This window comes from Neovison vison, chromosome 1 (genome assembly GCF_020171115.1).
Source record: "Neovison vison isolate M4711 chromosome 1, ASM_NN_V1, whole genome shotgun sequence".
NCBI classification, from domain to species: domain Eukaryota; kingdom Metazoa; phylum Chordata; class Mammalia; order Carnivora; family Mustelidae; genus Neogale; species Neogale vison.
In genome coordinates, this window is record NC_058091.1 from 254,374,763 (window position 1) to 254,400,890 (window position 26,128).

The window sequence follows — 26,128 nt, forward strand, 5'->3', positions numbered from 1 at the left end:
ACCTAACCCTAATGGGAGTCCTGGGGCACAGGTCAGGGGATCAGGCTTGAGGGCATGAAGGAGGGTGTCCAACAGTTCCCCAGGATCAGCGGGCCACCAACTGCTGTGGGGCTTCCGCACCCGGAAGGCTGACCCAGGGGAGACGTACAGATCATACTCTTGGGCGCGGTTCCTCACAGTCACCAAGTCAGCTCACTGAACCTGCAAGAGAGCCCGGAAAGGGGATCTAAGCTGTCTCCACCTCACAAAGGAGCTACCTGAGGCTCAGTGGAAAGTGTCATGCCAACTCAAAGCTGAAGATGCCCAGCACACCTGCCTTTCAAAGGCCCCCATTCAGCTCAGATGAAAGAATTACTTCCAAATGGAACATATTTCCCCCAATCCTAAATGCTTGTTGAAAGCAAGGGAGCTGGCTGGGGTGCCTGGGTGGCTCAGTGGGTTAAAGCCTCTGCCTTCGGCGCAGGTCATGATCCCAGGGTCCTGGGATCAAGCCCCACATCGGGCTCTCTGCTCAGTGGGCAGCCTGCTCCTTCCTCTCTCTCTCTCTCTCTCTCTGTCTGCCTCTCTGCCTACTTGTGATCTCTGTCAAATAAATAAATGAAATCTTTAAAAAAAAAAAAAAAAGCAAGGGAGCTGGACTTGGCATTCAGTCTCTTTGTCTCCCACCAGTGACCAGCCCACATAGCAGGGTCCCTTCCTTTACTCTCTGTCTTGGTACCCCCTCCTCAACACAGACCCGCTGACTGCCCTCTCTAAAGCAGCACCTCGTGGCTTACCACTGGCCTTCCCTGCTCCATTTCTCTTCAGGACACTTACTGGTTATCTGGTACCACAACAGTTTAGTATCTGTTTTTCCCCAACTAGACCATAAGCTCCATGAGGGCAGGAGACTTGTCCATTTTGCTTTTGACCATACCCTAACAACTAGAACAGTTTCTGGTACATTACAAGAGGTCAGTGTGGTTTAGGTCAATGAATGGATAAACAAAAGAATGGAAGTGGGTTTGGCAATTACCTTGTCTAAGAAACCAGAAACAAGGACCAGGAGCTCACCTGGGACACCTCCCTGGCCCCCGTCTCCAGGTGTAATGTTGCCCCAGGCATTGCCTCAGGCTAATAGGAACATTTGACCTCTTGCCTTCTCCTCCCCAGTGCTCTTCCCTATCAAGGACACAGCCCTAGGTGTCATGCCCAGAAGGAGCCCCTCAGTTCAGGGTCCTGCTTGGGTAGTACCCCACAGCCTCATTCCAGATCTTTCTTACTCACCCCTTGTCTCACACACTTATAGTGCCTTCTTTCCACCCCAAAATCATTACGAAGCCCAGTCTATTTCCTCAGGTACCTTGTAATCCTGCAAACTCACTCATGCTAAGTACTGAGGAATAACAACAGCTCACAAATGGAACTCCTGAAGGGCACTTCTAGGGGCACCTGGGTGGCTCTGTCATTAAGCATCTGCCTTCAGCTGAGGTCATGATCCCGGGGTCCTGGGATCGAGCCCCACATCGGGCTCTCTGCTCAGCGGGAAGCCTGCTTCTCCCTCTCCCATTCCCTTACTTGTGCTCCCTCTCTCACTCCCTTTTTCTCTGTCAAATAAAGAAATAAGATCTTTTTAAAAAATAATAATAATAAAATAAATAAAGGGTACCTTGTAGTGACAATAGCGTAACACACTAGAATGGCTAATTGCAGGAATTTCAGGTCTCCTGGAAACTGACAACGCCTCACCAGACACACAGCATTTCCTGCAGAAGTTACTCATTCATTCATGTCTTCTTGTGGCACTTGAGCTTTTACTGAGCACCTTCTACCTGCTAGGAAGTATCCTGTGTGCTGAGATTAAGAGAGCAAGTAAGACAGCCAAGGTCCCTGCTCTCAGAAAGCACATTGTCTAGTTGAGAAGACACAGCAATCAGCAAAGACCTTGTCAAGGAGCTTTAAGTCTCCGTCGTAGTATTGCAGGACAGGCTGCAAACTTACAAGGGGACCGGAGGCAGCTACCCAAAGGCTGGGAGGTCCAGAGGCCTGCTAGAGAAACTGCCATCTCCACTGGCTGCTTCCAGTTGACAAGGAGTTCACCAGGGAATCAAGGGGATGTGGGCAATCTGGTATCTGCAACGGCACAGAGGTCTTAGAGGGTGCAAGCAGGGCTGTCCATCGGCCACTTCACGCAGCCCTGCTAAGTGGCCGATGCTCAGCACAACCAAGGCACATGGGCCTGGCAGTGGGAAAAAACAACAGGCCACGGTGTTTTCAGAACTCAGTGGATGCCAGCAGTTCTTCCCTCCCTTTGGAATGCTAGAAATCAAGTCTGTGTTCCCCGGGTTCTCCGTTGTCTATGCAATTGTCCGAGGTCACCGTCATAACAACACAAGAAACAAATCAGCTGTCTCTGCACACAGTCTACAGTGCCTCCTTGACCCTGGTATGCCCAGGGAGCTGTTTCAATAGTCTGCTGCCCCTTCCTCTGCCTGTTAAGGGAAAGCAAGCCCTCAGCATTAACCACAACAATCACAGTTGACCTGACAGTTTTCTTTGACCTGCCAACTAAGGTAAGTGCCTTTCTGCAGATAGCCAAGACTTCACTTTTAATTCATCTTCAACCCAACTTTCCTTCCCGGGCACTACCCACACCCCCCACCCCCACCCCGTTGCCCAATGGAAAGAATCCCAGCACTTTCCTTTTCTGGCTTTCTCTGATACAACAAGCTTCCAGCAACCGTCAGAAGAGAAGGCAAGTAACATCCGCGGTGGAGACAAGCCTATGAAATGAGTTCAAACATACAGCAAGGCACTGTACTCACTACAGAGAGACACATGCTGTTCCATGGACAAGGGCCCAACTGTGACTCACTAAGCATAATGGGACATTGTTGAAAGTGTTGGGAACATGAGAATTCCCTCACTGCCCAATTTGGGCAATGCTGGAGCTACGTCTGCCTCCAAAAATGAAGTCAGACAGACTCAACCCAACTTCCAGTTGCTGGGCCCAAAGACCACGAGGCCACCATGTTTTTATGCCGACTTTTGTTCATGGGAAGTCACTTCCCAAGTTGTGTTTAAGGGCCGACCTGTCACCTGCATGTGCAAGAGAGATGAGTGCTTTGACAAAGGACATGCCCATAACTCTGACTGGAGGGCTCTACATCACACGAGAGGCTGTTTGAAAGACCCTCGCCCCAGGACTCTGTACTATCAGATAGACTGGTGGGAAGAGGAAAAAGGTGCCCATGATTCAGTGTGAGGAAGGGATATGGCAGGCACGTGTAGCCACTATCTGCCTAGAATACATAAGAACTCTCGTTTCTTGGGTACCTATGATAGGCCAGGCAATGTTCAGGGCATGCATGACTTCATTTCCTTTCCACATCTATAAAATACAGGCAGGCCACTTAAAGCTCTTACAGACAGAAACTCGCAGCTAAGAGGTGGCTATGTCACAAAGCTAGTCATGTGTACACCTAATTTGAACTCAGGTCAGAGGGATCCCCGAGGTGGTACTCTCCCTTAGTCTACACACTCTGCCACATGACAGGACTGTGGGGCAGGAAAGAGGCGTCTGAGTGTTACTTGTCGCAGGGAGAGTGGCATCGCCACAGCCCTGGATAAGAGCAGCACGAGAATCCAGATGCCCAATCCCAGACCCTGAGCTGCTCTCTCCCGTGATCCTTTTCGCTTGTCTCTATCACAGCCCTTGTCACATAACTCAGCACTGAGATGGCTTGCTGGAACACTGTCTCCCCCACTGATTCTGAGTCTACCAGAACAGGCCCTCCTTTGTGCTCTTTGCATCTGCCACAACACCTGGAGCTGTGCTTGCACTCCAAACATTTCCGTGGGACCACATGAATCAGAGGGATAGATGGCTGCCAAGACGCATAAATAACTCAGACGATCTGGTTCAAGTCCAAGCTTAGCCACTGGCTAGCTGTGAGGCCTTGGGCAAGGAACTTCATACCACTGGGCCTCAGTTTCCTCACCCGCACCAGAAGAGGTTCATTCATAATCGTATCAGCCAACTGTGAGACAGATTCCACAGGTGGAATGCAAAGGAACATTCCTAAATTTTATTTCATTCCAACGGATTCAGATTTATTTTTCAGCTTATAAAAATGTAACTAGCTCATTGAGGCCTTGAAGTTTTCCTTTAAAATGAGATGCATTTTTTTTTAAAGTTCATTTTAAGAATCTGTTTGAGGGGAGGTGGGGGGATGGGTAAAACAGTTGAAGGGGATTAAAAGCACATTTATATTGAGCACTGAGCCATGTACAGAATTGTTGAATCACTATATTCAACACCTGGAACTAGTAACACTGTATGTCAGCTAGACTGGAATCAAAGTTTTTTTTAAAAGAAATTCACTGTTTCCAAAACTGCAAAAAAATAACATAATCTATTTGCTCATGGTTACCAGTACTTATATATTACAAATAACTGGGAGTTATTTGTGGCTATTGAGGTTCGGGTATCAGGTTAGATGATCTTTAACACTGATGCCTCCGACAGAGGACCAGGGAAGGAGCTACAGAGCATGAAGAAGTAGAGTAAAGATAAATGAGATGTTGGAAATGATCTTTGCCCTATTGGATGCCAACTACGTGCCTGGCACTGGCCACACACCCTGGGAGACACGCACCAGATGTGAACACAGCCACAAAATGGTGGATGGGGCCAGGAAAGGGGCAGGAAAACCAAAAGTTGGTTTTATCTTTTTAAAGCCGTCAGTGCTATCTGCAGAAGCAAGTACACGCAGAACTTTGTTGGTTTACTTTGAAGAACACAGAGACACAGACACTTTCTAGAAGACAGAAGATCCTCACGTGGATGCCTATGCTGAGGGAGACAAGGAGAGGCGTGGGCCAATGCCCTCTAATTTCCCATTGAATTCTATCTTGGCTTGGTGCTGTCACTAACAGAGTACGGAACTCAACTGAATATTTATTATTCTGTTGTAAAAACTCACTAGTTAATGCAATCTGGCCAGTAATCATTTCACCTGAATCTGGGGTTCTCTGCCGCTGTCTCATTGCCAGGGTGGCCAGCTCCTGGGGAGGGTCTGGGTAGGACGGCGGTCCTGTGAAGCGCTGAGGGCTGAGAAGCATCAACATGGGTCCACTGGCTTCTATTTCCCAGAAATGGGCCGAGTAGAGGGCGGTGAGGAGGATTAGGTCAAATCCCACCCTACCACAAGACAAACAGCTCTCCTGAACCCTGGTCTGTCCAAGGACGGAAGCCAGAAGTGGTCCCTGTTGTGCATGAAGGAACTAGACATATGTTTCCAGTGTTTTCCAGGAAAACTACTCAAATGAATACAGCTTCCCATAAAAAGTAAACCAAAAGCAAATTAAGATGGAGGAATGGCATCCCCACATTTTCTTTATGCCCACTGTATAATTTTCCTCTAGCTGAACATCCACTGATGGCCACAAAGATTCCCCCCCCTTTCTTTCAGATGTGGAGGCTAGAAGTGTCTTCTTGGGGACCGCTGCTTGGGGACACTGCATGAAGACATATAAACCAAAGCAGCAGTTCGAGGAGCTTTCCCAGCAGAGCAAGAGTAATGAATACCATTTGTTATGCAATTCCTACGTATGTGCCAGGCACTGGGCTAGGCATTGTCTGTTCACTACCTCACCAAGTCCTGCTTGGGGCTTCCTCAGGTAGCTATTACAGCTTCCATTATACAAATGAAGAAACTGAAGGTAGGATGAGGGTAGGACATGTGACATGCCAGAAATCAGCTAACTAATTAGTAGCAGAGCTAGGATTCAAACCCAGGTCTGTCTGATTCTCATATCCACACTTCTCCCTGACCTCAATGTGTACCCCCCTCCCAGGTGGTATACGGCCTACCATCCACCCTAGCCCAGCTTCTGGAAGGTCCTATTAGTCTGTATCCCTGGACGCCAAGCTGCTCCCCTCTCTCAGCCCTTCTCCTTGGACTGGTGTGTTCTCTTTCCTCACTCCTCCTCCACGTGAATTTGTCTCTGTCATTCTAGAACCAGGCTATGCTCTTCTGTCTCTGAGAAGACTTCCCAGCCCTTCATCCACAAGACTGTCCATTTTTGACTTCCCATGACCTGAAAGGTGTTCATTTGGTCCTCTGAAGATGAGAAGAGGTAATGGGTTTCAGTGCTGTTATTACTCAAGTTCAAGAACACAGCTACCATCCCTCTGGGTGTCGAGACCCCCTGCCCTCTATCTCCAGGGGCTACAGGTGTGATGGACCTTGAAAGAACGGGGGTGTCCACACAGGGCTGTTTGGATGGGACTTGGTGAAGTCTCTGGGCTCAGGTGAGTGTTGTTCTGAGGGGTGATCCACAGGTGTCCCAGAGGCCACATGTTGGAGTGAGTAGACAAAGGGCATTTGGGGCTCCCGTGTAGGCATCTGGTCAGCTCCCAGGCTGCCTCTGACAGTCTCGCATTGCTAACCTTCCCCTCTCTGCCATGACCTCAGTCAGGTCCCCCATCTTATACTATGCTCCACACCCACTCTTTGCCAGTCCTCCCTCCAGCCCAGAGACACCTCTGTGGTCTGGGGTGAGGAGAGGCCCGTGAGACTCTTCCTTGATCCTCATTCTAATTGTAAGGTTACAGAAGTAATGAACCCACCTGAGCTTGAAATGCGCCGCATTCTAGCTGTGTAACTCGATCAAGTTTCTTAACCTCTCTGTGCTGCAGTCCTTTCATCCAGAACACAACTGTTGTGTGAGGAGGAAAGGAGTTCACACACACACACACACACACACACACACACCTCCCAGAACAGGGTTTGGCACATGGTAAGCGCTCCATAAATGTTTGCTGTGGTTATTACTTCTTGTGCTTTTTATTCCCACAATTAAAACCAGCTTCTCTTTATGTGTGGCAGCCTCTGTCTGACCCAAGGAGAAATCACACAGGGAGAAGCAGGAAGAAAGTAACACAGAGAGGTGGCCTCTGAAAATTGTTGTCTCCAGCTGGACTTCCAAGCAGAACCCCAGGCTGCATGGAGTCGAGAACAGGAACTGGGAGAAGCCCAGGGGCTCCACCCAGGACTCCCCGACTCTCCCAGCCATCGAACCCGCTCAGCAGGGTTCAGCAAGATCTCCAATGTCACACAAGGGGCCCGATAACATCTGAGACACAGGTCATGACCGCCTTGAACATCATTTCCTCGTGTGTAAAATCAGGATTCTGGTAATAGCACCCTCCAGGAGCAGCTGTGAAAATGAGCTAGACGAAGACGCATGAAGAGCTTTGAAGATGCCTACATATGACACCCCCCGATGCTAGAGCTTATCATTATCTTGCTAATTTTTACTTTCTTCTTTGTGCCTTTCTGCATTTTCCATTTTCTGTGATGGATATGTGCTAATTTTACAACTAGGTAAATATGGAGAAACAGCATGTTTTAAAGAAAAAATGATTAAAGATAGAAAATCAGTGTGAGGGTATGAAGAAGGATGAGGATATACCCATCTGAGGATAACTCAGGGAGAACCACATGGAGGCAACAGCATCTGATAAGGGCTTTCCAACATGGGTAGAATCTTATTAAGTGGCAAGAGAATTACTTGGTGCACCATCATGAGCCAAGGGAAAGAGAACTTGTCAACAATGAAAAAGATGTGAGGAGAGTAAACCTAGCGATGCCAGCAGAAGAGGCAGGAAGAAGGTCTTAGGAGATGCATGTTTTCCAGAATGCCTATTATTCTGGCCAAAAAGGAAGCCAGTGACAGAAAGCAAATACGGCCTGTCAAACAGAGAGACCTCTCTGTGTTACTGATGTAGGCTTAGAATTGGTGCTGGAAAACACAAACTGATCATTTACAAGAGAAGAAATAAAAATGATCCCTAAAACCATGGGGAAAATGGTGCTCAAGTAAGACAGGCCAATATACACAAGAATAGCAAGAGGGGGAGAGGGAGGCAGGAAAAGGAAGTCCATCAAGGTTTATCCTCATACTCAAAGAAGCAACACAACTAAATTCACCCCTTTCTGAGACCATGTAGAGAGCCTTAGCCTCCTTGGTCTCAGCCCCAAGGCCCTTCACTAAAAAAAGGTCAATAACCCTCTGAGTTAACGCACCACCTCCCGGGGCCCTAAGAGCTCGCTGCTCCCTGCTCTGCCAAGGGAGCACTTATGGGGACAGAGAACAAAGCATGGGTCTTGCCTTTACAAAAGCATCAAAACCTGGAGAAATGAAAAGCCCAGCCAGCTGTTATAGGCAAGGAACTTAGAACAAACACATTCCTACTTATTCTCGTCTTTTTTAAAGTGCTCCTCCAATCTCGTATAAGCAAATAGGTAGACAGTTTCAACATTGGAAATCCCACTTCTGCCACCGTGAAGCAGTGTAACTCTAGGCTAGGTGCTTCCTTCCCTGGAGCATGAGTTCCTTCGTCCATCCAGTGGAGGAATAACACAGACCCTGTAAGGTGGTTGGGAGCTTTAGAGAAAGTGAATGCATGGTCAAAGTCAGCCCTCGATAAGGACCAGCAATTGTTATCAAAAAGTCAGAGAGAAAGACAAGCATGCACCAAAATGCACAAAGAGTAGCTCCTCTGGGCTGGAGAGCAAAAGCTGAAGTCTTTAATTTTTCTAAGATCTCTGCTAGCAAGATCCCTCACCAAGGATGGGCTTTCAAGTTGCAAACAGTCTCGTTTTCCTAGCTGTATAACAGGAATGGGAGCTTCAGTGTGGAACTGGCCACACAGAGCACTGGGGCTGATGGACCACACACTGGACCCAGCCCCTTGGGCAAAGCTTAAGCAGTTTGTGTGGTCTCGCTCTGGCACTAGGCAAGAAGAAAAGACCTCAGACATCCATCTGCAGCTCTAGGATAAGAAAGGGGTGTACACGCCTGCTTTGGGGGCAGCTAGCAAGTGACCTGGGGGACTTTGAGCTCAAAAAGCTAATTCTACAGAAGCAGAGATAATTTAAGAAAATGAAGCCTATTATACCAGACATTTGAGAACATGCCTGATTCTTCCTGCCCTGTGCCCATATTCTATGATCACAAAATAAGCTACTTTTATGAATTCAAATAAGGACCCCCACTATCTACCCTGAGTCCTTCTGGACTTAGTAACAACCCAAAACACACTGCTTGCAATACGGCCTTCCTTTCAGCCATCCTCCTGCATAAAGTCATGTGCCAGGCGAGGCAGCCAGGAGCCAAGTTCTCCCTCATTTCATCACATGAAAGGCTGCCAGAGTAGCACCAATATATTCTGTGGTCTCTGCTTAATTCCGTCTTCATTTAGCAAAATCTCCTGATACTGTCAATTTGCTTTGAGACCCAGTTGAGGAGAGTAAATGAGCCACTTATTCAAAATTAAGTTAAGGGGGCATTAGGTGAGAATGACAGAGGCCACTGCTGCTTGTCATCCTGTGCTTGTCATGCCCCTGAAGAATAATCCAAAGTGGGGGACGCTGAAGATACTGGCATCTCAGGAGATATAAGTTTAGGATAAACTTATATCCACAGCATGTGGGTGGTACACCCTGGAAATAGTCAATGCTTTTTAAATGTTCAAATAAATTCATAGATGACAGCTCCAGAAGGGATTATGAAAGGAACCTAGAACAGGCAATGTGTTTATAAATGAGCACAATGACTAAAACAGATTGGCTTCCCTCTACCCCACAAAAACAATATTGCTGTGGCAAGGTTATGAAGCATTCTGACCTCTGGAACTCACAATGACTAAATCATAAGTAGGACTCAATATGTCAGGAAAGCAAATATATCGCAACCATAAACCTTTATAACAGTCTGCCATGCTAAGAATTTACACAACATGCCCAATATGATGGACATTGCTGTATCAGCTGCATTAATCACACAAAAAGTCCCATTTTACTCTAAAGCATACCCAAAACTAAAAAAATACAATGCAACTGCACCACCAACTTGACCTACAGCCGATATGTTAGCTATAATATACATCACATGAGCACCACTTTGACTCAACTTCTTAATATGTGAGAGCTTTGGGGGAAACGATTTTTAAAATTCTGGTCTCTTTGAAGATGATGCAGGAAAAACTACATGGGTGCCCTCAGTTGAGGGCATTGTCCTGCAGCAGTGGCCTACAGCCCCCTGCCTCAGTGTCCCGCTCCCACTCTTAAGTGGCACAGTATTCCCCACCCTGATGGTGGTGAGCATACCAGTAGCCCTGTGTCTCCTTGCTCTTAGAAATCTCTTGGACCATATTGCATTGTATACAGAATGAACACCCACCGTTTGCATCGACACGGGTGGAACTGGGAGGAATTATGCTAAGTGAAGTAAGTCAAGCAGAGAAAGACAATGAGCGTATGGTTTCACTCACATCTGGAACAGAAGCAATAGCATGGAGGACCATAGTGGAAGGGAGGGAACTGAAGGGGGAGAAATCAGAGAGGGAGACGAACCATGAGAGACTATGGATGCCAGGAAACAAACTGAGGGTTTCAGAGAGTCAGGGGTGGGGGAGGGGATATCAGGGTGATGAGTATTAAGGAGGGCACGTGTTGTGATGAGCACTGGGTGTTATACATAACTAATCAATCACTGAACACTACATCAAAAACTGATGATGTATTACACAGTGGCTAACGGAACATAATAGAAAGAGAAAGGAAGGAAGAAAGGAAAGGAGGAAGGAAGGAAGGAAGGAAGGAAGGGAGGAAGAGGGAGAAAACTCTTGAAGATTCCCCAGCCTTAGCTTGGATGCTTCAAATGCTAGAGCACTCACTACAGGGCAGCTCCTTCCACTGAGACAGATACCTAGCTCCCCATAGTCCTCATCTGCTTTCCTGGAAACACAGACGTTGAATTTATCTTCCTTTCGTAACCCGGGATATGCCAATTAAAATGCTGTAGCATCAAGAAAACACGTTTTATCTTCAATGAGGATAAAACAATGAGGAGATTTATAGACTTGCCTACGGGGCAGCCCTGAGTTGGCATGGTCTTGTGCGGGGGAGGGGGACTGATCTAGTGGCTCTGCCATCTCCCCAGGGCTGGAAGACATTGTGGTTAGAGGGTGGCTGCCAACAGCCAGCTAAGCTACCTGCTTAGACAGAGAGCCAGCCCTTTCCTGAACCCCCTCAAAAAAGCACAGACTTACTTTCTTAGAAGCCCTTACCAAACCCCTCCTTGTGTTTCATTGGCCTGAAATGTCTTAAATCCACCATCTCTAAGACAATCACAGAGGCAAGGGGGTTGGGACTTCCATGACTGACTTAGCTACAAATCAACCCAGGGTCCGTCCAAGCTGTGGGTCAATCTACCAAACCCCACCTCCTCCCCCCCACCCCTGATGTCACACAATAGGGGGAAGGTATGGTGGATGTCGGAGACACAATGACCATGTCCACTCTACAGTTCTTCTCCTTTTTGGGTTGAAAAATCTAATCCCTTCCCTTGATCCTCTGCAGGTAGGGGCCTGGGGCCACTTGCAGTCTGGCTGCCCTCTCTGGCTAAGCCTGTGGAGAGTGGCTGTGCCTGTCAGTACCCTGGGCATGCAGAGACACTCACCAAACCTCACCTGGGACTTCCACAGTCATGCCATGCTGGGGGCTTACATTGGCCGAGTCACCGTGAGCTTCAGTGGCGCTTGGGTTTGGATTCCTGCTCTACCACTTACTGGATATATAACCCCGAACAGGTTATTTCACCATCGTCGCCCCTGGTTTTCTCATCTGTGAAATGGTAATAATAACAGTACATATTTTATCGGGCTACTGTCATGAGATAAAGCATGGACAGGCTGAACCCACTCTGTGGTGGACCATAAGTGCCTCGTAGATTGTGGTATTATCGTTAATAATAATAAGTGAGTTCTCACCCATCTGGTACCAATATCAGCCTCCAACTGCACAGAAAAGTAGAAGCTTTCTGCTCCTCCTTTGCTCACACCAGATCCAGAAACGTGATCCTTGCCATCTGCGGACACCCAGCTGTGCAGAAGGCCCCACATTCTCTGCAGCAGAAACTTGCTCTCTGCCCTCCGAGAGCCCTCCCCTCCCCCCTCCACCTGCTCTGCCTCTGCCCCCTGCCCCCCAGACTCCCGATATGTAACAGGACTACGCAGAACAGCTCTGTCACCACAGAAATACCCATTTACAGTAACGGTGCCCTTTTTTTCTGCAAGTGCAGCTGCTACTCTGTGCCTCCATTACTCAAATGTAACAAACCCACTTCGGCAATCCTGAAGTTAATTATAAGGGGAAAAAACTCAGAGTTCTGGAAAGATTATTTCAATAGTAACCATTCATCTTGGAAAATACTCAGCCTTCCCCAGGAGCTAAAAACGAAAAATAACTACCACACTCTATTTCTTTGCAAGTGTTCTTACGGTATAAGAGCTTCTTATGGTGATTGTGGATATTGATATTTTTAAGCAGTTTAAAGAAATTTGCTGAGGCAGGAACCAGAGGGGAGACTGACTGCCCAGTGACTGTTTCCTTGTTGGGGTTAAAAAAAAAAAATGGGTCATGTCTCAAATCTTAACACTTCCTTCCCTTCTGGGCAAAGAATTCCTGTTTCTTGGGAACTTTCTTGACCCTCCACCCCCCAACCTGTCCAGCACCCTCTTGCCTTGGCCTGTCCCCGGGCTCTGTCCAGTCGCCCTGATTCAATCTTTTTCTGCCTACCCCTCCAGACAGGTCTATTAGGGAGACTGGCTTCCTAGCTGTCAACTTGGCTCTCCCAGCTCACCTTTGACCCCATGCTCTGCAGCCCACTGGTCAGGCTCTCCCGGCCCTCAGCTGACCTTTACCTGATCACCTGCCTGTCCAGCAGGTGACTCCAGACAGCTATGCGAGAAGATCACCCCATTACGCCCTAAGTGGAGCAATACCTGAGAAGATTCTGGGTACCCATCTCAACCCTGATTCTGACCTTAAGGAGGAAACTCAAACTCTTGCAAAACTACCCCCTTATCACCATCACCATCGGACACAGAAAACACTGGGTGGGCCATGAAGCTAATTCTGGGCAGGACGACTGACACATCAACCAGGGTCCATCTGGTACACCTGGAAGCACATCACACACAAGATCAGATGGAACACATGGAAGATCAGTCATTCCTGTTTCTTCTCCCCGCCCTCTGCCACGTGGCCTTGCTGAGCAGGGTGACACGGAGAATACATCCTCAATGCACGGACACTGGGCTTGCCTAAGTGCTTTGCTTTGGCCAAGGTAATATCAGTAGATGTGACACAAGAGGAACTCTCCCAAGATTTGCACAGTTTGGTTTGACCCACCATTAGAAAGGCATGCCCCAAGTAGCCACTAGTCCAAAGAGACCAGGACTCAACCAGCAGCCTAGAGCCAAGCCGTCAATCCCAATAAGACCCAGTCAACCCCCAGTCTCATGAGCAAGAAAACAAATGTCTGTAGCTGTCTGCATGCTGAAAAACCCAAACAGAATGGCCATCACCCCAAAACAACCTTCCTGGCATCCTGACCACAAGGTTCCTTATTGCCCCAAACCAGGAGGTGACTGCAATCAACACAATTTAAAGGCTACAAATGGAAATGGAGACAATATCTGCAAACCACATCTCTGATAAGGAGTTAATATCCAAAATATGTAAAGAAATCATACAGTCCAATAGTTACTAATAATCCAATTCAGAAAAGGTCAAAGGCAGGCACCTGGGTGGCTCAGTTGGTTAAGCATCTGCCTTCGGCTCAGGTCACGATCCTGGAGTCCCGGAATTGAGTCCCTCCTGCTCAGCGAGGAGTCTGCATCTCCCTCTCCTCCTCCCCCTGGTGCACGTGTGCACTCTCTCCCTCTCTCTCAAGTAAATAAATAATAAATCTTTTTTTAAAAATGGTCAAAGGACCTGAATAGATATTTTTCCAAAGAAGACATTCAAATGGCCAACTGGCATATTGAAAAGGTCCTCAACATCAATGATCACCTGAGAAATGCAAATCCAAACAACATTGGGATATCACCTAACACCTGTTAGAATGGCTGTTATAAAACAAAACAAGAGATAATAAGTGTTGGCAAGGATGTGGAGAAAAGAAAACCCCTGTGTGCCAATTACAGGAATCCAAACTGGTACAGCCACTATAGGAAATAGTTATGAAGATTCCTTAAAAATTTAAAAATAGAATTATCATATGATCCAGCAATCCTGCTTCTGGGTATACATACAAAGGAAATGAAATCAACATTTGGAAGAGCTATCTGTGCCCCCATTTTCAATGCGGCATTATTCACAGTAGCCAAAATCTGGAAACAACCTAAGTGCCCACTGACAGATGAACAAATATAGAAAATGTGGTATGTGAGTGAGTGAGAGTGTGTGTGTGTGTGTGTGTGTGTGTGTGTGAGAGAGAGAGAGAGAGAGAGAGAGAGATGGAATATTATTCAGCCACAAAAAAGAAGGGAATCTTGCCATTTGAGACAACATGAATGAATCTGGAGGGCATTTTGCTAAGGGAAATAAGTCAGACAGAGAAAGACAAGTACTACATGATTTCATCTTATACATGTAATCTAAAAAAACTAAACTCATAGAAAGAGAGAAGAGACCCGCGGTTATTGGGGGTAGGGGATAGGAGCAGGGGAAATGGGCAAGGTGGGCAAAGGGCCCAAATTCCTGTTATAAGATGAAGAGGTCCTGGGGACGTGATGGACAGTGTGGTGACTAGAGTTAACAATACTGTATCATATACTTGAAAGTTGCTAAGAGAATAGATTTTAAAAGTTCCTAAACACACACACACACACACACACACACACACACACAGAGGTAACTATGTGAGATGAGGAATGTGCTAACTAACCTTATAGTTGTAATCATTTCACAATACATTGGTATAGCAAATCATTACACTCTACACCTAAAACCTCCCCCATGTTATATGTCAATTATAGCTCAATAAAGCTTGGAAAAAAGGATGATAAATATTTTATTTTAAAAAAAGTAGACTGCCATCCTTGCAGGACAGAAGAGAGAAGAGCAGCCACTCCATCAAGATCCCCACAGCACTTGGCAGTGATGACTCCTCAAGGAAACAAATGGGAATCCTGGATGGACCCAACTTCTGCCTCTCATGCCCCATGTGGTGAATGACCGGGCTTGCCTGCCTCACATCCCTTTTCCCTTCCTCTGGCACTAGCCCCCATCCTCCCTCTGGGGAGCCACCTCCCATCAGCCCTGTGGCTTAGGAAGGGTCCCTGCTCTCTGGCTCTAGGCATGGGCTCATACTATGCAGCATATGTTCCCCTGGCCACAGTGAGTAGGTCAGGGATGGATGTATGACCCAAGCTAGACCCAAAAGAGCCAACCAGGGGACTCCTGCAGGAACCTCTTGGGAGGAGGAGCTCTTTCTGGTAAGATCTGGGCTCAGAGATGCTGAAGCCACCCCAAACAGACTGAGGAAAGCCAAGGCTAAAAGATGGAAAGAGACAGATGTCTAAAGCCCTTGTGTGAACACCTGGATCCAGCTGTGCCTTAAGTTAACAGTATCCTGAACACCTTTGATGTATGAGCCCATAAATTTTTGTTTCTTCAGCCTGTGAAGCTGGGTCGTTTCCCTCCCCCTCTGAGGATGCTCCCTTCATCAGGCACCCTGTGCAATTGCTCCTCTCTATCCTTGCATCTTTGAAGTCTGTTTAATGTTAAGAAAGGGCATAGAATTCTCATGCTCCTCCATTGGAATTTCTGTTGCTGACCTCTGCCATTTTGTTGAGCCGGTGGTTCCAAATCCTTGACAATGGCAAAGGACATCATTGGTCGGGAATATTGCAAAGCATCTGTTTGTATATGCAGACACTTGTGATTTTCTCAGTAATTTTCTCATTTTTCTTGGGGGGAAAAAAGCCTGAGCATGTCATCCTCTCCTATCTCTGCCTCCCTCAGTGTTCAGGAATATGACAAAGCTGAACCAGATATTTCTGAAATTTAGAGCATTAAAAACCAATCAAACCAGCCCCCTTCAAAACGAAAGGAAACTATCTTGTCACAGAGGGTCCTCTCCCTAAAACGCATTCCAATGCAATGTCACAAATGCATGTAGCCGGCCAGATGCCATCGGCTACTGATTGAGAGCCATCTCATCCCCATCCAGCCATCCCCCAGGCCAGCTGTCAGGGCTCCCCACTTGGAGTCCTCAAGTTCCTGAAATGATACAGGCAGTGCAGATGCCACAGGGCTCACGTAAGGCATGAAAGCAGCCTCGGCCCTTGAGGGCTCCCTGCTCAGCTGTCACAGCCAACTGGGCCACCAGCACAACCAAGGGCTCGCTCAGAGAGCTCCCAAGACAAGACTCACCCCCTCACCCCCAGAGTCAAGCTCCTGATGCTCCATCCAGCAAAACCTTTGTGTCTCTCTGTACTGCCAGTGGCCACCCTCTGAGATCATAGGCCTTATCATCATTCTTTTTTTAATATCTTAAATGGTAATGAAGTACCCATAACAAGAGTTTACCATCCTAACCATTTCTAACTGTTCAGTTCAGTAGCGTTAATACTGAATCTCCAAACTATTTCATTTTGCAAACCTAGAATTGTGCACCCATTCTATTTTTTTTTTTAAGATTTTAATTATTAGTCAGAGAATGAGAAGGAGAGCACAAGCAGAGAGAGAAGCAGGCTCCCCACTGAGCAGGAAGCCCAATGCGGGGCTCAATCCCAGGACCCTGGGATCATGACCTGAGCCAAAGGCAGAGGCTTAACTCGCCGAGCCACCCAAGCGCCTATTTTATACAATTCTGCACCCATTTAAAACAATAACTTCCCTTCCCCAGCCCCCGGAAATCCCCACCGTTCCCCTATCTCTTGAATCTGACTACTCCAGGTACTTCATATGAGGGGGATCATACCTCATTTGTCTTTTTTATTCCAGCTTATTTCGTTTCAGCCTCGCAACCACAAGGTTCACCCATGTTGTAGCAGGTGTCAGAAGGGCCATCCTTTTAGAGGCGGAATAACATTCTATTTCATGGATGTGCCACGTTGTCGTTACCTAGCCACCTACCGAAGGACATTAAGGTTGTTCCCACATCTTGGCCATCATGACGAGCGCTGCCACGAACATGCGAGTGCTGGTCTCTCTTCATCTGTTCCGTTGGCTCCACACCCGGGGGTGTGACTGTCAGAGCGTGTGGGGGTTCCATGCTTAATTTTCTGAGAAAGGGCCATACCATCCTTCAGAGTGGCTGCACTGCTTTATGTTCCCACCAGGAGTGCACAAGAGTTCCAATCTCTCCACGCCCTCGTCCACACCTATGTCCCTGTCCACACTTATTTCCCGGCAGTCGGGGTGATTGTGGTTTACAGTAGCTCTCCTACTGCATGTGTGAGATGATCTCTCCTTGTGGTTTTGGTTTTAACTTCTCTACTACTCTTACTTCTAACTCTTCTGCTCAGCATGGCTGTAACTTTCAGGGGTGGGCATATTTTGCTTTGAAGACACATGATCCTCGGTGCCCAACCGACTTGCTACAGATGGCCCAACTTCTTCTAAGAGAGACCTCCTGCTTCAAAACCACAGGGGCCTGGAGCTCTTCAGTAACTACTTTCCCCATTTCAGAGGAAGACATCAAGGTCTCCAGAGGGATATGGTAGTGGTTCAAACCTGGAGTGAAAACCTGACTGCCACTCCCCAGCTGTGTGACCGCAGGGCTGTCTCTTGGCCTCTCTGAGCCGTGTTCCTGTTTTTGTGTTTTGCTTCTCTGCAAAACAGAGATAGGAACAGCGTCTAGCTCAGGGTTGCTGTGAGCATTAAGCTGGATAACACATGCCAGATGCAATGCTTTGCACACAGTAAGTGGTCAATAAATGCTAACAGCAATTGCGGACGGTGTTTTCTCACTCTTATTATATCACTTGCCAAAGTCCCATGAGTACTGGCCAAGTTTCCTGATTCCCAGTTTATGTTCTTGCTGTGGTAACTCATTTTTTTAAAAAGAGACTGTATTTATTTGTGAGAGAGAGCGCATACGTGAGTGGGGGGAGGAGGATCTTGAGGATCCCCTCTGATCGAGCAAGATGATGTTCAAGGTGCCAGACACACTGAAAAGCAATGTCAGAGCATCTGGGGAGCAAGAAAGAAATTCAGAAAACCACACAGACCGGTAAAACCCCAACTCAGCTAAGAGCAGATAGAAACACGGTGCCCTGACTCATCACGGGAAGATCTCTCAGCTGAGGTACAGAGCATGGGCTGTAGTCAATGTTACAGAAGCAATGGATAAAGCCGAGGCTGCTTTGTTTTTTGCCCTGCTCTACTGTCTGGGTCCTGAACACTTGCTCTCCATCTGTCTCTCAGCAACCTGACTGAACTTAAGCCTCAGGCATTGTGCACTCCTAGGATTCCTCAAAGCACACAACAGGTCCATTAACATGAGAGTGGTTAAATGAAGTGTGGTTTCTCCACACTGCGGAATACTATGCAGCTGCTAAAAGGAATTCAATGGGGCCACAAGCACCTACATAAAAAGATTAGCACAATAAACCAGAAAGTGAAGAGACCCACGTCTAGAAATGTATTATTAAATGATCCACTTATGGATCATTTAGAATAAAACAAAATAAGAATAAAACAAAACACATACGTGGATATAGGATATAGGCAGATTTTTTTTTTTTTTTTGGAAGGACACACAAAACTATTACTTGGATTTTCTAGGGATGTCATACCAAAGTACGACAAAGTGAGAGGCTTCAACAGCATAAATGCATTGTCCCACAGTGTGGAGGCCGGAAGTCTGAGAATAAGGCACTGGCAGGCTGGAGTCCGCCTGAAGGCCGTGAGGGAAGGATGTGTTTCAGGCCTCTCTCCTCAGCTTGTCCATGGCTATCTTCTCTCCCTATCTCTTCATACAGGCTTCCATCTATGGGTCTCTGAGTCAAAATTTCCCCTTTTTAAAATAATACCAGTCATATTGGATTAGCACCCACTCTAACGAACTCACTTCCATTTCATTACCTCTATAAAGACCCTATCTCTAAATAAGATCACATTCTGGAATACAAGAGGTTAGGACTTCCAACATATAAATTGGGGGAGGGAGACAAATTTCAACCCATACCACTACTGGAGGGAAAAAAGAGATGTATCTCTTACTTCCTACTTTTCTCCATAGACTTTGAAATTTTATCATGTGTATGAATTTCTACTACAAAAATATTTTAGTAGAAAAACCATTTCGAAATTTAAACCTGCCTCCACCCCCCACATCAACTGCCAAATGAAAGCACTGAGACTGTATTTTGTAGTTCACAATCATTTGTCTCCACCTCTGAAATGTCATGGATCACAGGTCTCCAAGATGGAGTGCACACGCCCAGGGGAAAGAGGACTCGAGCATACTGGTCTCGGGCACTTCTAGTTATCTCCATTTTAATTTGCTTTGTTCTATGGGGTGTGCGTGTGTGTGTGTAGCTGTACCCACTTAGCTAGTCTTAGAGCAGACTAAAACAATGGTTTTGGAAGTAGTTCTCAACTCATGCTAGAAGGCTCCTTCACAGAGAAGCTGCCTTAGTCATGCAAGGATCGATACAGAGCCCTCCTGGAAAGAGAGGCGCCTTCCTACTGGTCAGATAGAATAAGAAAGCCTGCCTGAAACTCACCTACTAGAAGGAAGGGTTACTATTACTCCACCATGGACCCAGTCATCAAAATGTCCTCAAAAACAAGAACTGCAAAAAAAAAAAAAAGAAGAAGAAGAAGAAGAAAGAAAAGAAAAAAAAAAAAAGAACTGCAGCCAACACCCTGAGAATGGTGTATTGCAAAGAGAGGTCTGGGTTCCCTGATGACACTGCTGAGCCCTTACACAAGCCTTGGAATACTCAGATCCAAGCTTCTTGTTCAGTGAACTAATTAAAAGTCTTGCTTGCTCGATGCCTTATAAATCAGATTTGCTGTCACTTGCAGCCAAAAGCACCCCTAATGGATGCAACGATCATTTTTACCCACGTTACTCTTCCTATGAGATAGTTAAGGACACTGATACCCAGAGAAGTGGATGGATGTATCCCTGGTCACACAGCCAACAAGACTAGAACTGGAACTCAGGGACTTCTTGGAATCCACACACACGCAGGGAAAAGACCCAAGTGAACACAAGCCATTTCTCCCCATGGAGTCTTCACCACATGTTGTCACCTCACAGAGCTGTTTGTAGTCTCCAAATGCTATGAGGCACTGGCTGGCCAGCTGTCACCTCCTAGCTCAGCGCCACTGACATGATGTGTCATCTTTCGCGGTTTTCATGCAGGTCCAGAGGTCCCACAGGCATTCTGCATCCATGCCTTGACGGCTTGTCCTGCTCCCTCCCTTCTGTGGCCATTTCTTGTCTTCTCTAGACCTCTGATTAGGTCAATGAACACACACATTCTTGCGATATTTTAAATAATGGTTACGAAAAGTATGTAATCACATCAGGACACTATACAAAAAGCAGAAAAGCAGAACACCAAGTGCATGCATGGAGATTGGAAAAAACACACATGCACCTAAAAAAGTGAAAGCAAACATAACATAATAAAAATAAATAAATAGCTAAATAAATATTTTTTAAAAAGAAATATTCACTTGAGGGTTATAATAAAACTATGAGAAAGTAAAGATCTGTTTTTTTTAAAAGAAAAAGATGAATCAAGTCTCACCTATAACACAGATGTAGAAACAAGCAAAAAAAAAAGAATTAAATGATGTATAAGTTATGCTATTTCATAATGGGAACTAAGTTAGACCTGCTCCTTTAGGTATTAGTGTGTCAGTGAAGTGATTAAATACTAAACCGGTCATATCTTCCACATATATGAAGTTGGAAGGGGAGGCACTTCATCAAAATTTTTAAATTAAAATTTCATAATCCTTTTTAAGGGATTCCTTAAATTTTGTTTTTCAACTTTTTAAAAAATTTTATACTTAAATTCAGTTTAGTTAACAGATAATGTATTATTAGTTTCAGGGGTAGAATTTAGTGATTCATCAGTTGCATGTAACACCCAGTGCTCATTCCATCAAGTGCCCTCTTTAATGCCCATCACCCAATTATCCCTTCCCCCATCCAATCTCTCCTCTGGTAACTCTGTTTGTTTCCTATCATTGAGTCTTTTGTGATTTGTGTTCTACTCTGTTTTTATCTTGTTTTATTTTTTCTTCCCTTAAAAAAATAAAAATAAAAATAAATGAAAGTGTAAAACACAAGACTGCTGGCTGTGATTGTGGTAAGCCTGGGTGAGTTTTCCACTCTTTTTTGATGTTCTTAATTTCCCGTTAAGTACTTATAGTGAAAAAAATAGGTTAAACTGTTTTTAAAATATCTCATTTTTTCTCTGGCCCCTCTCCTGGCAGATGGCGAAACAGAGCACACTAGTCAAAAGTATGAGCTCGAAACTTCACCATCTTGGTTCACATCCCAGCCCTACCCCCTGAACGTGGCATGACCCTCCAGGAGTTCCTTAAAAATCTGTATTTCCATTTCCCCCATTTCTGTAAGTTGGGGCTAATAAGAGCACCTACTTCACCGGACTAAGTTAACACTGGTAAAAAAAACTTTGTGCCTAGTGCCCCGTAAGTGCTCTGTAAGCACATGTTAAATACAAGCCACTTCATGGTGCCCTCTCCACGAGGGCGGAGGGGGCATCTGGGAAGGGAACGTGATAGAGAATCCAGACAAACCTCATGCTGCGGGTACCCAAGTGGTGGAAGTTGCAGGAGATGATTTTGTGCTCAAAATCATAAAGACTGGGAACTCCAGAGCTGTCTCCTACCAAGCAGGCTGGAGGTGTACTCCTCAGCAATTCAGCACTGGATGGCATAACTACCTCTGATGCTTTCTATCTCATGAAGCATCCCCCCTCCATAAGGCCAGCGGCAGAATTCAGTGAAGGAAGGATGAGCAATCCTACCCCCAGGGCAGAAAGGCCCCTAGCAAGTCTTTTTTCTGCTCAAATAGGATTAAGTCCTCTAGTGGCCAGGACGTGACATTACAACTTTTTATGTGAGTCCCAACACAGGATGCCAAACGGTTGCTGGCAACCTTCATTTAGCTGGGTTTGGTTCTGCTAATGGTGTCAGGAGAGAAGGAGAAGGCAGGTCTCCTTCTCTCCCCTTGCTGTGGCCAAATGAGATAAAACACATTTCCAATGACCCAGTACCTACATATTTGTGATCTAGTCACTTTACAAACTAATCTCTAAAAAGGAGGTTCTTCCCTTGGGTGCATTTGATTGTGTATGCCACTTGTGTCCACATTACAGCTGCTGAGAGACAGGTTTCTTAAAAAAAAATAATAATAATTTAGGATGTGTTGGAGATGGGTAGACCCTAATCCAGATTGTTTAATTTCAATCCCTTCACTTTATAGATGGGGGAAATCCCAACAACATTTAGAATAATCCTTGGTAGATAGTAAGTATCTCCTAAACATTTTATGAGAATGAGGCACCATTTTTTATCCTTGTCATAACTTTAAGAGTAGACCTCCCTGGGGTGCCTGGGTGGCTCAGTCGGCTAAGCATCTGACTCGTGGTTACTGTTCCAGTGGTCTCATGGATTGTGGGATCAGGCCCTGTGCTCAGCAGGGAGCCTGCATGGGGATTACCTCCCCCTGCCCTCCCACCCCCCCACTCTCTCTCTTTCTCTTTCAAATAAATTTAAAATTCTAAAAAAAAAAAAAAAGTAGTCCTCATCAAAAAACTCACCAGATGACACATTAACAGCTCTTTCCTTCTCAACTTGGCACTGGTAAAATGCCCATGAAAATGGGACACTGCATTAGGAATAATGTTTTTTCACTTTTATATCTTATATATTATTATATGGTCGAGGAAAAGAAAAAAGCGGGCAGAAAGAGGAAGGAGAAACAGACGAAAAAAAAGAAAAAGAAAAAAAAAACAGTGTAGCATAGAGCTCAAGAAATTTTCTGCAAAGGGCCAGAAGGTAAATATTTTAGGCTTTTGCGAGTCATGCAGTCTCTGTCATGGTACTCAACACTGCCACCACCGCAGGAAAGCAGCCCCAGACAATACATGCATGAACAGCCCTGACTGGATTCCACTCAAACTTTATTTACAAAACAATCAGTGGGCTGGATCTGCCAACCCTTCCTCTCATGCAAGAATGAGAACATATACGGCAGAGGTGGTTAAGTGATGGTGGTGTTCATTTACCACCTGGGTCCAGAACCCAGTTCCAGACCCTGAGTACACGTACAACTTCAGGAAATCTGCTAACCTCTCCATGCTCCAGGATTCTCATCTTTAAAATGGAGAGAGGAAATATCACGTACCTTGAGGCATTGCTGTGAGAATCAAAACCGTGTTGGCAAATGCTTAGGACAGTGACTGGTACTCATCAGTACACTATAAACAGCAGCTGCCTTCATCATGACCCTCGTCATCATCATCTGTGTACACTGACTGACAGAACCGTGAGCATGGCAGAAGATAATGGACATGAATGTGCTTTACAAAGAGAAGGCATCTTTCACGGAAGTGCTCAAATATGTAATGACATCCCATCCACTCACTCCCCACTGACAAAATGCCAGGGGAGGGGGTTTTCACATCCCTTGCCCCTCTTCAGCCTCCTTTTAGCAACTTTGGGTCCCAATGACTCTACTAGGGCCTGTTTGTTCAGAGATTTCTGAGTATCACTAAGAAACAGATCCCATATCCCAATACGTATCCCAACACGTATCCCAACACTCCATCTCAACACCGCAGTCTAAAAACCCTCCAGATCAGTTCCACCATGCCTCAGCCCCTGCCTGGAGCCCACAGCTCCCAACCATCATCCCACATCGCCTGCTCTTCCATCCCCGAAGGGCTCTGTGCACACATTGCTGTGACCCACTTGCTGCCCCCACCCCAGTGTCCCAGCCTTCTCATGGGTCCTGCGCCTTTCACTGTCCACTGTCAGCACAATCCTCTATTCTCAACCCCTTCCCTGGAGCTCCCTTTCACCTTGCCCCTACCCAAAACTTAAAAACTCTGCTTCCTCTTCTTCCTGCTCAAAGGTAGCTCTTCTCTTGCTTAAACTCCTTGTGCCACTGACCCATAGGTAGACAAGATGTCCTCCTCGCCATATTCAGGACTTTCTCTCTCGTGCTTCCCTGAAAAAGCTCATGGACCTAGAAGCTCAAACCACTAGACTACACCACCCAGCCCCTTCCTGTCCCAACTCTGTTGTGCTTTTCATTTATTAATCCCACAAAACAGTCATGGGGTAGGTAGGATGATCCTCATTTCACAAATGAGGAAACTGATGCACAGAGAAGTTAAGTAGTTTGCCCAGGATCACACAGGTAAGACTCACATTCAGGGAACCTGCACTAGAATCTGGCCTCTTAACATACTCACTCCCGGATATGGCGGCATCCTCTGCTCACCCCCATTTCTTGAAGATTTTAGCACCTACCCTACTGACTCTCTTTCTAAAACCACTACTGTCATAATGCTTAGTAATTTCAATTCCACGAAGACATTTTCCTAGCACACTTTCCACTTCATTCCTTGGCCTCCTTGCCTCCAGTTTTCCTGTTCTTCATCCTATAATCCTATAACCTCAGCCAGATGCTCAGATCAGGTCACTGGCAATAACTGCATATTATGGACCGAATGCTTATGTCCCCCCAAAATTCATATGCTGAAACCCTAACACTTAATATGATGGTATTTGAAGATGGGGGGGTAATCAGCATTGGATAAAGCTATACGAATAGAGCCCTGTGAATGGGATTGGTGCCCGATGAAAAGACACCAGAGAGCTCACTTGCATGTCCTCTCATTCCCTCTCTCCCTCTCTCCCTTCCCCAGCCCCCTGCTTCTCTCTCCTTCATTCTCTCTCCCCTCCTTCACATGCACAAAGAAGAGGTCACGTGAGCACACAATGAGAGGGGAGATCTCCTACAAAGCAAGAATGGAGGCCTCAGAATGAAACCTGCCTTGCCGGCATTTTGACCCTGGATGTAGCCTCCAGAGCTGGGAGATACGTCTACTGTGTAAGCCATCCAGCCTGTAGTATTTTGTTATGACAGGCCTAACAGACTAATCCCCTTCAATTTCTCTATAATTCCCACTTCAAACACCCCAGCCATAAACCACTATCCCCAATCTTTCCATGAATCCAACTCTAATCATCTTAAAAATCCATCGAGACCTCCATCATTGCCAAGCACCAACAGCATCTGCCCACCTTGCCTGGCTAGATTCTAGGTCTACACCCCCTTTCACATACCCTCAATCCCAATGCATACAGCTCCTTCCTCCCTTCTGCCTAGTAAAATGCAATTTTGGTGAAGCCCACTCACCGACCCACCCTGTGTCTGTTCCTAGCAGCTGAACCTGGTGGAGACTCACACCTGGGTGTGCTAATAGGCCTCACCGAAACATCCCCTGGCCATGCCCAGCAACCCCACATTTCCTTAGTCAGTCCCTTCATCTGGGGACTATTCTCTGGACCTTCTCCTCAAACTTCCAATGCTTACTCCCTCATTCTCAACTGATCTCCTTGTCTTTGCACTCTGAATAAGCAGAAGCAGTCCAAGGAGAGCCTCCTTATGCAACCCCCACTGACCACTACCCCACCAGCTTCTGTCCCATCTTCCTGCCTTCCTCTGTCACTTCTCTGCAAAGGCCAGCCACTCCCCTAGGCCACCGATGCCATCACCTCTCACTTCCTTGAGGACATTACTCTAGCAAGTAAACCTCTGGCTCCTACATTATGACGTCTCCCCTCTCTGCTGAATCATCTCCATCATCCTACAGACATGCTGTTCTTCCTTCTATCTTAAAAAAATGCTTTTTAACTACTTCGACCCCACTTTCCCCTCCAGCTACTGCCATTTCTTTCTTCTCCTTCACAAAGTAGATTTTCTAGAATGTTCACTGAACTCTGTCTAGTTTCTCCCCTCTCATTCTGAGATCCACTCAAAGTAGCTCTCAGTCTCTCCATCCCCCTGGAATGGCTCTTCCCAAAGGCCCCCATGGTGCTCAATTCAGCAGTCAATACTCAGTTCCCATTGCCTTGCCTGACCATTAGCAATGACGCAGATGACCATGCCCTCCTCTTAAAATACAGCGGGATCCAAAAAGAATCAGATGCTTTGAAAAATGTATTACTCAGTAATTGGATTATGTCTGAACAGGTAGTTAAAACCTCTTCTTCAA

General features: G+C 46.2%; 1 long non-coding RNA gene across 1 annotated transcript in view; it reads right to left on the reverse strand.

Annotated features, from left to right (window-relative positions):
* LOC122892666 overlaps positions 1-26,128 on the reverse strand; it is a 225,782-nt gene that overhangs the window by 112,519 nt on the left and 87,135 nt on the right. The gene's annotated exons all lie outside the window — the stretch shown is intronic.